Below are 10,118 nucleotides of genomic sequence, written 5' to 3' on the forward strand. Positions count from 1 at the left end.
ACAGCGATCGCGTAGCGGAAGAAGAGGAAGGAGTCGCGCGGCGGTGGCAGAACTCCGTCTCTTTGCCCCCGTCGTCGTCGTGCGAGTATCGCGACGACGCCGGCGGCCAGCTGGGAAGGGGCAACGACGCTCTTCGTCGGGGGTGGGAGGCGGTGGAACGACGGGCGAAGGCGGGGAGAATGCGACGCGTCACTGCTCTCGACGGGGTGGGGCATCCTCCGACGAGCGGTTTGGTGGGGACCCTTGAAACCCGCGGTCTTTCTCTGTCGGCGAAAGAGGGGCCAGGGGGAGATCGGCGTGTTTCTCCCCTCCGCCCCTCTCTCCCACCCCTGCTCCCCCTCTCCGCCGTCTCTGTCTCTCACCCTTCGGAGGGGTTCAGTCATCTCGCGCCAGCCGAGCCACGCGCACTCTCCTCTCTGACATTCCGGGCTCGGTGGAGAACCCGGGGAAACCGATATACCTTCGTGGCGACGAAAGCGTCATTATCGGCGGCGAGGTGGCGTCCGTCGTCGTCGTCGTCATCCGCCGGGGGTGGAAACCGCGGCGAGGAAATTTGCGCGAGCCTGAGGAAGACGCGGAGCGAACCGCCCTCTTCGGACGCGGGGTCCGGAAGACCACCCCCACTTCTTCCCCCTCTCGATCGGGCGCGCGAGCGCACACCTCCCTCTTCATCGCGGGTGCTTAGACAGCCTCGGGAATCGAAGACACACGGGTACACCGAGTTCGACGGGTTGGAGAACCCGCGCGGCTCCTAACGCGACCGCCCTCCCGAGCAGCGAGGATCCGTCGAAGCGACAGTTTCCGACAGTGTCGCGGAAATGAGCTCCTCACGTTTCGGTGTTGCGTACTCGCTCGGGAACGTCGATTAGGTGGTAGCCGCGTCCACCGGAGTGCCATTGCTGAAACTGTCACCCTCATGCCCCTCTGACCCCCCTCCCTGAGGAACGATCTTTTCCTCCGAACGTCGCGACAGATCGGGAATCCCAGTCTGTGGAGTGCCATTGGAGCAGAAATTCGGTTCGACGTGGTGCGTCATGAGACTTAATCAGCGAGACGGGAGAAATCAGTCGTGATTGATCGGGAGCAGCACTAATCCCTCGAACTGACAGACCAGATCTTGATCGAGGATGTCGAATGATCATTCGGACGCTTCTCGGAGCCCGAGGAGTGACAGTGTTCGAGGTGGCACGGAGAGTGTTCGCGTTTCGGTGGCCGGTGACAGTCGGTGAGGGTGGAAGTGGTCTCGGTGTTCGATCCGGAGGTGGACGATTTCTAGGAGCTGATGTGTGCACACCTCGCAAGACAGGACTCCTCCAAGATACCTCAGAGAGCTTCGAAGGTCGATCGGATCGGTAGGATCAGCGACGAATCCACAGACTCCGATCCGCTGGATTGTTCGGTGTGAGTGATCTCAATCGCAGGGCCTCTGCGAGTTTGGTGCGCGAGCTGTAATTGAATTGTCACTTGTTGGAGTGAACAGACCGGGGTCGATGAATAGTCGGGGTGATCAGTGTGGATAATCGGTAACTGGTTCGTTGGGCTCATCGCCGAGGCATGTCAGAACTATGGTGATATCGATGGGAGTGCTTCGTGGAAGGAACGGTGATACCAACTAAAGAGGAAGAGGTAAAGTCCATTTTCGGCTGTCGTACGAGCGATCGATCGGTGCTGAGTCGATGTCTCGTATCGATTCGACGAGGGGTAAACCTCTGGCAAACTTGAACCGTCCAATGCCGGTTTCGATTTCGACCGGCATTGAATCAGATTGCATCGCGTCGTATTGGATGTACCGAGGGTAACGCCAATGGATCTTGCTCGGCATTCGAAATCTCAAACAGCTCGCAGATGTTGTTTAAACATTTCGCTGCTCGTTGGGACAGTTTACGAACAGAGATGCGTTTCATCGGTAATTTAACATACTGTATTATCACGCACGTTGCGCTAAAGAACAATCGTGTTCCCTGCGATATTTGGACTTCAACTAAACGCAAAGTGTAATTGTACAAATCAGCGGTTTGCCTCTCACGACGTGCGTACTTCGATAATACGTCGATCGTCTTGCACTACTTTGTATCGTTCTTGTTGCGCGTTGAAGCAAACGGCCATGTCTCTGCCATCGCAGAAATTTTACAATACATCCCCTCGGCGCTCGGCTGCACTTCTGCGTTTATTTCCATCGCTCGATAGGCGCTGCTCGTAAACATTCCTCAGTCCGAACAATGTTAACGATAATGGGCTTAAGTTATGTCACAACGATGATGGGTTGTCTCGAGCGAGAAGCGCGTAAAGAAGTTGGCAGCTCTCTCGTGTCCCGAACTTTCCGCGTCGTCGTTCCGATGCGCGTCTCGGGGTACGAAATTAGCCCGTGGAAACGTTTCTGACGGTTTCGCGGAGTCCGATAAAAATCCGCCCGCCGGAAATCACGCGCCAACGGCTTTTTACGTCCGTTCGATTTGGCAGAATCTACCCGCGCGTGTCGAACGCTGCCATCTCGCTTCAACCTTGCGGAGCCTCTCGCGACTTCCTCTCCTTTTTTGTCCCGAGAGCCGGAGGGAGGCTTCCTCGATTTTCTCGTCCGCGATAATAACACTGTATGCCTGATAACGCAGTTTACTCCGACACGCCGACGTTAAATCGCCCGTGGCCGGACAGCGGACGATCCGAAAATTATCCGTTTTGCGTCCGCAAGCGTCGACCTTCCTGTCGGAATTCGACCTCGATCTCTCGACAGGAAGGTTTCCTAGTGATTATGTCACTTCCTTTCTCGCGTTTTCGTTCTTTTCTCACGGAAGTCGCCGCCGTCTCTCTCTCTCTTTCTCTTTCTCTTCCTACGCCCACTCCAGCATCTCGTTCTCATTGCGGCGTTCCGCTCCCCGATAAAAGCGTCGCACGGATTGCTCTCTCGGTTTCGCTGTCCTACTGAGAGGATCCGACGTATTTATTTGATTTGCAAACACGTAATCCTCGTGTGCCGATGTTTACGACGTACAATTAATCAGGATTATCGGCTTTTTCGTATCTCGCCGGTGCGCGAACGCTAATCAAACGAGCGATATCCCGAGCGCGTCCTTTCGATAATATTATCGCCGCGAGATTCTCCTCTGCGCCGCAGGAGCTTCCGCGACGAATTATTTCGGTTATTTCGCGCGTGACGCATGACTCGGAGGAAAGTATGAAAAAAGTGCACGTTTAAGGCAAGCGAACGGGCTTGGTGTAGACTCGTTTAATCTCGTGTGCTCGAACTTCCTAATTTGTTACCGGTGTGATAAAGTGTCCGCCGGTGAAAAAGGAAGCTGAAAGCTTTGTGCGAAACAATCAGCCGGATAGTCGTAAAGAGAGAGGGGTTAAAGAGCGCGAAAACGATCGGAGGTAACGTCGGGAGGTAATCGCGAGTATCGGCCGAGCACGGGTAATCGGGGGGAGGGGGGGCGTCGCAAAAACGACACGAAGGAAGAATCGCGAGAAAGTGGCGGACGTAACGAAGGGAGGACACGGGGAAGAAATGAAGAAATCAAGAAAGGCGGAATAGGAATCGGAAGGGACAGACGGGGAATGCAGAGGGGGAGGAAGAGGAGGGGAGGAGGACAGAGGACAGCCGGGGCGTCGTGTGTACGTTGATATACGTCGCAGCGTATATCGGCAAAAGGAGGAAAGGACGAGTGGACGAAGGACAGAGAGGAAGGGAAGAAAAGGGTCGAGCCGAACGGAGAGAAACGCGAACTGCTCTCCGGCCGGGAGAGGGAAGAAAACCGCGAAACAATTGGAGGAGCGGAGGCGGCCGCATTTCATGTTGCCTGGCATCGGCTCCCTTTAAAGAGTCTCTTGCTTTTTGTTAGCTCTTCGAAAATTATGATTGTTTGTCCGCGAGATTTACTGCTCGGAGGCTCCCTCGACGCACCGTGTACACGCGTGCGTGTGTGTCGGTGCGTTTCTACGGTACGCACACATGTGTGTGCGGAAGGCGCCCTCGAGAAGCACCGCGATCTCTCGCTAGACCGCGCAGGGGGGGGGGGATCGCTGGGAGGCGATGAAGGTTTGCCGAGATTAAAGAATCGAGAATTTACAGCGTTCGCTACCAAACTGCAGCTCCGTTGTTCGCCTCCCTCCTCCCTCCTCCCCCCTCTCTCACTCACTCTCTCTCTCTCTCTCTTCCGCTCTCGTTCGCTCGCTTTTCCTTTCTCTATCTTCTCGCTCTTATCGCGCTATCTCGTCGGATTTGCTAAATTAACCGCTGTTTGGACTGAGAGAGATTTCGCCTCGCGTTGAAAAAAGAAGCGTCACAGCGGCCGCTTTGCTCTCGCTTGCGCAAGAGAACGGCTGAGCTCGCATCTGTCGCGTCTGGATAAACGAAACGTTGCGTCGCAAGGGGGGGGGGGGGGGGGGGGGNGTGGGGGGGGATCGAAGGGAACGCGCTTTAATTTGTTTTCGATTACAGAAAATTGCTCGCACGAGTTGTACGTAGTTCCGAGCGCGAACCACCGCGAGCGTACAGTTATCTATTCCTCAGCCCAAGATGGTAGTCATTTCTCATAGCGAATTATCCGGACGTCCTAATCGGCACAATGCGTGTGCAGTTGGAGAGATTTAAGGAAACCTACCGAACAACTTAACGTATATTTTATTTCACCCGAGAGAACTTCGTAGAGAGAGAGAGAGAGAGAGGGAGAGAGATCGATATCAAAAATTCTCGTTTATTTTCTCACCAAACGGCTTTCCCTAATATCCTTCTGCGGTTGACTGCGGCTTGGACCGCAACGCATATTCCAGAGGGGACACCTGTTGCCGTGTTCGAACTTTGTCGAGTTCGCGGAGCGCGACTTTCCCTCCCCTGGCCGCTCCCGCGGGCTCGCTGGAGGTTCCCTTGCGACACGGCGAATTTTTGTCCGTTAAGCTACCGAGAGCTCGGACTTGGATGGCGGACATTCGGCTGATTTATTCCGGATCTTATTGTGGCTCAGTGGCGAAGAACGGGCCAACGAGGCCGAGCCGAACGGCGCGACTCCAAAAAGCGAGACTCCTCCGGCGCGGCGATCGCTCTATAAATTTCACGAGTCTTTCGAACCCTATATTTTCTCGTTATCCTCGCGTTTTGCACGACACGTTTTATTAAAGTACGATAATTTTACGAGGGCCGGCCGTCCTCCGCCTCCTCCTCCTCCTCCTCTCCCTCCTCCTCCTCTCGGAGGCCTTTCTTTTTCTTCCACGGTCCGCCGCGCGGCTCGCCGGCGAGATCCTCATCTGCTTTTGTTTACAGTGGCCCTTCTTCCCTCGAGAACCCGAGGCACGATTTCCACACGCGGGTCGTTACATTTTTCACCGGTTCAATCTATCATCCTCGATATAATTGCATGTTAATTTCGTTAATTACGTGCGAAATCTTAAGTCATCGCCGTTAAGTACAACGGCCGCGCGAGTAGCGCCGCCGAATTTCGGACGCTCGTATTTAATTGCGCGTGGATTTTTATCTCCCCGTTTATCTGATATTAATATATATACGATGTTAATTAAGACCATACCGCAGTGGCGCGACAGCGAAACCCGAAGACGTCGACGTGTGATACGCCGATGAAAACGTAGGATACGATATAATCTTCGTGCTTTTAATGACACTCACACTCGCACGCGAGTAATGTATTCAACTTCATTCGCACGTGGCTCTTTTTGTCCTTCGCGATGCAAATACGCGCGGTATTAATTACGATGGTATCGGCGTAGAAAGTACTTCAATCAAGGGGTTTTTCTTGTATTTAATATAAATATCTACGATACTTCGTCTTCTTCATTTCCCTCTCTCTTTCTCTATCTCTCTCTCTCTCTCTCACTGTAATTACGATCTACGCAAAAAGACGTAAATTCACGACGCGTTTTACGGCGGCTAAATGGTACGGTAACGGGTAATTGATTTAATTCAACATTGATCGTTACATTACCGTCGCGCTTAATGTTAAACTTTACACGTATAATCGCGCGAGTATCGCGCAAAGTGCTCGGGAATATCCCGATGCGACGTGGTCGTCGTCGTCATCGTCTCGGCTCGTCGCGCATATATCCGACCGCGCTCCTCCGAGGCAGCTCGGCAGTAAAAGGCCTAAAGTTTTTAATACTTTCAGTTGTTTTTATGGCGGCTGGCATTTGCTCTTTTTTATTGTTCCTCCCTCTTTCCCTTTGCTCTCTCTCTTTCTCTCTCTTTCTTTCTCTCTCTATCTCCTTCTCTCTCCCATTTCTTTCTCGCCGGAGCGCACGAGAGTCCGAGCGCGTTGGTGGAAGAAAGAAGGCGAGACGACTCACAGTCAGCCCTCACTGATGTACGACTCGGCGGTCCGCGTGAAAAAAATCCCATAAACCAGTAAAAAAGCACGGGGGTCTCTGGGCCAGAAGGGACGGGGGAGGGAGGGACGAGCGAGTAGAAAAGAAGAAGAAGAAGAAGACGAGGGCGGCGGGAGAGCGGGCGGGAGAGAGAGAGGTTCCAGTATCGCCAAAGGAATTCCTCTTATGACGAACCACGCGTGATTTTCTTTCGTCTGTTCCCCCTCCAGCACCTCGGCCCCCCTCCTCCAGCGCGGCTTTACCCGACAGTCCCAATGCGCGTTTCTTCACCTTCGTTTCGCCTCTTTCTCTGCCCCATCCCTCTTCGCGGCTCCCTCATCCGATTCTTTCGCGAGTCTTAATCTTTTGCATCTGCCTATCTAATGGCGTCTTAATTAGCCATAGTCCAAGCGTTTTACGTCGCGGACATTACCAACAGATTGTATATCGCGCTATAACGTCACCTTGTTTCCACCTTACAAATTCCAAACGTCGAGTTCCCATCCTCTTCTCTCTCTCTCTCTCTTTTCTCGCTTACATTGCAACTTTGCATTTTTGCGAAATATTCGCGTCGCTGGTTCTCGTGGCGAGGGTGACACGGGAAGCCGCGCTGTCTTCTCGGGAACACTTTTAGGAAGGGATAGGAATCTTCCTCGCGGTCGACCGATAATCGCCCGGGTTCTTCCGGTGTGTCTCCTTTCTTCGTTCTTCTTCGTCCCACCACGGTCGTGTCTCTCTGCTCTTTCCCGGGTGTCTACAACGCCGTCGTCACTCCGCGCCCTCTCAATGGGTAAAATTAAAAAGCGAAGACAAAAGCAGGTCATGTGACAAATGACGGACACATGTGCCGTAGTTTCGCGTCTATTATTTGTGTCCGTCTCGGAGGTCACACCCAGCCTGGAAAATACGTTCTCCCTACGGCGCGCACACTCGCCCACCATGCGGTCGCGCTCGAATTAATTAGTTCGGACATCAATCCGCATGTGCGGAAGTCACGTTGATCATTTTCTCGCGTCGCTCGTGCTTTGTTTCGCGTCGAACTGCGAATAAATTCGCGATCAACCGGCACATTCTCGTGATTAATCTCATTACCTTTCTGGAACGACGACACGGAAACGTCGATTTCCCGCGACACACACACACACACACACACACGCGAGACATTTTGCCGAAACAGCGAAGTCATCGCGGAGTCATCGCGACTCTGCCAGTCTTTTTTTTCAGAATTTTGCATCGTTTTTCATGCTAATGTCGGAAATCGAAGACAGAAGAGTGGCGACAATGCGGTTTCGTCAACGACAATCGATCGCGCGGATATGCAAATTTCCGACGCGCGGGCACACGGAAGAAAGAGCAACGCGAATCATAGTTCCACAGCGGACAGTAACGAAGAATCAACGCTCCCTATGAATAGTTATAGATCGTTTCGCATAAATTAGACCGCGAGGAATTAATAGCTAATTCAGCAGGTTTTCAATTACGGCCCGAGTAAGAATTCAGAGGTATGAAACTTATAAATATGGAGGCGACTCGACCGCCGCTCCACCACCGTGTTTCTGGACCGTGGGCGAGACAGTTTCGCGAGCGCCGTCCTGCTAATTGTCGAATTAGCACGCGATTCCTCTCCGCGTGAGATCCGCAAAAGTTGTCGCGCCGTCGAACAACACACCCACGCGGTTCGTCGGTCTCTCTTCTCTCTTTTTACCTTAGAAAATTCGGGATGTCGCTATTAAACCTCGTGGATTATGATTATTACGGTGAATGTGAACAATTCGTTACGCTTCGCAATCCAAACGATTTCCAAGTCCCTCTACGCTGTTAGGAGGATTTGATAGTAAGTACTAAAATTTCATGATCAAATGCTTTTTTGACTACTGCGAACGAATAAAACTTAGTTCCGCGTACAATATCTAAAACTACGTACAATATTGCATATACGGTATACGGAATTAAATTATTTGGTTGTAGTAATCAAATATTTGGTCGGCGAATATTTAACAAGTCCTTTTCTCAGTATGTTATTACCGTACAGTAAAAGAATGATTTGGTAACAATGAACAAGATTTGGTAGATGTTTCGATGAAATGTTTGATTCAACGAAATCTTGGTAATTGTTGCCGAATCCCTTTCTCAGACGTTGGAATAGATCGGATACGCTCTGCAGTTTCGAGTGAAAATATTCCCTCGGCGTTTCAGAGTGTAGAATTCACTCTGTACGAGTGAGAAATCACTCGAATCCGAGAGACTCGGCTGTCACTCTACTTTTCAAGTGAAATTTCGCTCGAAGAAATTTCGAGAGAAAACGAGGACATTGCGCGTTCGGACGTGGAACTCCTTTTGTCTTCGAGGCGCGGAAAGGCATTAGTTATTCCAGTTTTGAGGCATTGAACTTCACGTTGCTCATGCAAAGTTCCCTCGGTCGGAGCTCAGCTTCTGCGCGATGTGGCCCCGCGTCGTAAACGTTTCCCGCGCTACCAGGGAGTCAGGCGTACCGATGAATTATGATTTCGACGATCATCTCGATCGGGGATCTTCGAATCGCACGGGGCACAAGGCGAAGAGGTGGACGGGGAGGAGGTGGGAGAGGTGAAGGAGGAGGAGGAGAAGAAGAAGAAGAAGGCCGCCCCGATCGCAGCACCATCCGTAATTTCAGATAGAGTCGGTGCCGGGTGTTATTAAACCTGATAGGCCAGCGAACGTTTCTCCCTCGCGGGTGTTCCCCGACTTCAATTTAAATCGGTGACTCTGCTCTTCTGCACCTACCCCCTGTCCCTTCACCCTTCCCTTCCTCGCCCCCTCTCCTCCCTCTCGCCTCCCTCGCACCGGGCTGCGAGCGTACACGCATCCACCCTCTGAGCGCCACGAAGAGAGCCCTGCGGGCCCTTTTCGGTCAGCAGCGGGCAGAAGCGGAATAAGATCTATGACGGGACCGTAGGGGAATAAAGGAGAACGAAGAAAGAACGTCTCTCCGCTATTCGTTAGGTTTCACGATAACGACCGGTTATTAACTCACGATAATTATCGATTTTAATTATCGGCGCGATTCGCCATCAACCACCGGCCTTCCTGCGCCCCGGACGTCTCGTACTTCCGTGGGACTTCCGATCTCGTCCTGCTGGACATTGAGCTTTCCTCTCCCTTTTTCTAAAATAACTCGGCAAAAGTTGATCGTCGATCGACGAGACCGATCTTGAACGAGTCTTCGGATCGATTTCTGTTAATACGGGAATCTGAACGATTTTCCGTGAAACGGGTCCTCACGTTTCTCCTCCTCTTCCCCATCTTTCTCCGGCATTGCGGATAAAAATAATTGAAACCGGATGAAAAGTCAAGCTGCTATCATCCGTGTCGAAGTCGGTGTATCATATATCTTCCTCGAGTTCTCCCGTCCACATCGCTGCGCGCGTTGAACACTTAATGGTGTCATAGCCGAGATCGTTTGTCAGGACGACTCTCCTGACAAGTCAATGCCGCGTCTCTCAGTCAAAGGAATGCGCGCCTCGCGATGAACAATTATTCGCGATACGTCGCCGTTGGCGTTTCGTTCAAAAGGAATTCGAGCGCTTCTCTCTTCTAACAAGTCGCGCGCGATTTCTCCGAAAACTCATCCGCGGTGCGTGACAAAATTACCTTCCGAGAACCCGGCGAATCTCTCGCAAGGAAGAGAACCGATCGGCCGCGAGCGGGCGTGATACCTTCGAAAATAACGAGGGCCGCGTTTTGAAATTGAAAATCGCGAAAATGCGCTCGCAGATAATCCCGGTCGTAAACGCGCGGTTGCGAAACCCGCTATAATGCTCCCCCCCCCCCCC

General features: G+C 52.3%; 1 protein-coding gene across 1 annotated transcript in view; it reads left to right on the forward strand.

Moving 5' to 3' along the window:
- The first annotated feature begins 420 nt into the window (after positions 1-420).
- The window catches only part of LOC106745958 (zinc finger protein castor homolog 1-like), a 103,848-nt gene continuing 94,150 nt past the window's right edge, over positions 421-10,118 (forward strand). Inside the window, exon 1 of the mRNA XM_014622029.1 lies at positions 421-1,626. The gene's annotated coding sequence lies outside the window, so the exon portion shown is untranslated. The remainder of the gene's footprint in view (positions 1,627-10,118) is intronic.

This window comes from Dinoponera quadriceps, unplaced genomic scaffold (assembly GCF_001313825.1).
Source record: "Dinoponera quadriceps isolate SergipeBrazil2010 unplaced genomic scaffold, ASM131382v1 scaffold1872, whole genome shotgun sequence".
In the NCBI taxonomy this organism is placed as follows: Eukaryota; Metazoa; Arthropoda; class Insecta; order Hymenoptera; family Formicidae; genus Dinoponera; species Dinoponera quadriceps.